At 56.3% G+C, this 2,500-nt stretch overlaps 1 non-coding gene across 1 annotated transcript in view; it reads right to left on the bottom strand.

Annotated features, from left to right (window-relative positions):
* The window catches only part of LOC148345024 (18S ribosomal RNA), a 1,987-nt gene extending 1,509 nt beyond the window's left edge, over positions 1 to 478 (bottom strand). The window contains exon 1 of the ribosomal RNA XR_015848907.1: positions 1 to 478. This exon is cut by the window's left edge and continues 1,509 nt beyond it. This is a non-coding gene — a ribosomal RNA (18S ribosomal RNA).
* Between the last annotated feature and the right edge of the window lie 2,022 nt (positions 479 to 2,500).

The following is a 2,500-nucleotide window of genomic DNA, read 5'->3' as shown; positions in this document are numbered from 1 at the left end:
ACCATCGAAAGTTGATAGGGCAGACATTCGAATGAGTCGTCGCCGCCTCGGGTGGGCGAGCGATCGGCACGAGGTTATCCTGAGTCAACACAAAGGGGGGGCCGGGCCGGCGGAACGAGGACCGGCGCGCGCGGAGCCGCCCGCGCCGCTTACGCCCCCGCCCGGAGAGGCGGAGGCCGGACGCGGGGGACGCGCGCGACGGCTGAGCCCCCGCCCGCCGGACACCGCGTGGGTTTTTGTGTCTGATAAATGCACGCGTCCCCGGGGCGAGGCCGGAGCCCCGCCCGCGAGTCGGCGCTCGTTTGCATGTATTAGCTCTGGATTTGCCACAGTTATCCAAGTAACGGTGGAGCGATCAAAGGAACCATAACTGATTTAATGAGCCGTTCGCAGTTTCACTGTACTGGCCATTCGTACTTAGACATGCATGGCTTAATCTTGAAAACAAGCATATGCTACTGGCAGGATCAACCAGAGTGCGTCTGCCGCCGGGGGGGCGCTGCTGGTGGCGGTGCGGCCCTGGTCCGGGACGAGGCTGTGGCTACAGCCGGGCCCGGGGGGCCGCGCGACACTCGTATACGTTCGGACGGGCTGACGAGCGGGTGTCGTGAAACGATGTTTCGCGCGGAGCCCTAGCACGCGTGGCGTCGGGCTCCGCGACGGTCGGACGTCTGGGTGTGGCTCGAGACGGAAGCTCGACCTCGGTTCGTCTTGGTTCTGCCGCCAAAAGGTTCACGCCGAGGCATGGTTTCGCAAGAGGGCCCCGCGAGTGCCAGCCGTGGATCCCGCCTCACTCGTAACTCGTATCGGATTCGTCCGGCCTCACTTTCGTTCGCACATCGGACAGTTATACGTGTGCTTTAGTAGCTTCCGTTCCCTCTTAGTGAGGCCGTCCGTACGTACCGCCCCAGCTCTTTCTGAGGCGGGTATCCACTCGGCTCGGGGGGGCCCAACGTTTGCCTAGTATCCTCGGCGCTGGAGCTTGACCCGCAAAGCCGGAGGAGCCGCACGCCCGAACACCGGCTTGCGCCGGCCGACGTGGGCCCTCCGAGGCGGGTCTCGTGTGCCAATCGCTCAGTTGGGGAACCGGCAGGCCCGTGGGCCGACGCCGGCTCACCCGGGGGTGAAGGGTGCTTCGATGGAGGCCCCCTGTCAGCCTCCGCGGAAGTCCGGCTTCAATACTTTAAAGTTTGAAAAACTTAGACATTTTTCGAGAACCGGAGCTTAGAGGGGTACATGCAAAAGCCAGGGCCGCGGGAAGCGCCCTAAATACTTCAATACTTTAAAATTTGAAAAACTTAGAAATTTTTCGAGAACCGGCATCTTCCCTCGGTAATTGCGAGATGCGAGGCCGCCCCTAGCCTCTGCTCTGTCGGACTCAATGGTCACGGGTGGCCGCTGATTAGCCCTGGTGCTCACCTCTCAAAATTGCGAGTCCCTAATATAATTCTGGCTGTCGGCTGGAGAAGGGGGTATAAAATCGGCACTTGAGGGAACGCCGGGCCCTCAAGTTCGGGGCCCTCTAGCGGATTTTTGAGGTACTGCACTCCCATTGGAAATGCATGGGCGCTCCGTCCACTACCATGTAATTCCCTCACAATATCTGCCCCTGCGTGGCCGCGGGATGCTACTGCAGCCCCGTTGGTAATGAATGGGCCTTTCGGAGGCCATAAATACAGCGCCGCTGCATGGATTTTGGCGGTACTGCTGCTGTCGCTGAAAATACATGGACCCGTCTGAATGAATGGGCCTTTCGGAGGCCATAAACTCAGCGCCTCTGCATGGATTTTGGCGGTACTGCGGCTGTCGCTGAAAATACATGGACCCGTCTGAATGAATGGGCCTTTCGGAGGCCATAAATCCAGCGCCGCTGCATGGATTTTGGCGGTACTGCGGCTGTCGCTGAAAATACATGGACCCGTCTGAATGAATGGACAAAATATAAATCAGACACTACAGAACACAAGCATAATCCAAGATTACAAAATCATCTCAGCCTTTAAAAGAAACAAAAACCTGAAAGACTACTTAGTAAAAAGTAAATTACCAGAAATCAACATAACACAAACGCAGGGCCCCACATTCTACAAACAAGCCACCACAGTTAGGAACACCGTCACCAACACAAACTACCTAATTAAACAAACAATCACACCTGCTACGGAAAACTGAAAATACATGGACCCGTCTGAATGTATGGGCCTTTCAGAGGCCATAAACTCAGCCAGCGCCGGGCCAGTGTTTGGGGTATTGTGCCCGCCACTAGTGGCTGAATACATAATAATAATAATAATAATAATAATTCCCTTGTATTGTCATTCTGTGTAACAATGTACACAGAACGAAATGTCGATTGCACTGGGCTAGTGTTGAGGGAACGTCGGGCCCTCAAGTTCGGTGGCTTGGAGCGGATTTTTGAGGTACTGCACTCCCATTGGAAATGCATGGGCGCTCCGTCCACTACCATGTAATTCCCTCACAATATCTGCCCCTGCGTGGC

The sequence above is a fragment of the Urocampus carinirostris genome, unplaced genomic scaffold (genome assembly GCF_059441175.1).
Source record: "Urocampus carinirostris isolate Australia breed hairy pipefish unplaced genomic scaffold, RoL_Ucar_1.0 HiC_scaffold_134, whole genome shotgun sequence".
Classification (NCBI taxonomy): domain Eukaryota; kingdom Metazoa; phylum Chordata; class Actinopteri; order Syngnathiformes; family Syngnathidae; genus Urocampus; species Urocampus carinirostris.
The sequence above is the reverse complement of the archived record's forward strand: the minus strand, read 5'-3'. Positions and strand labels throughout refer to the sequence as shown.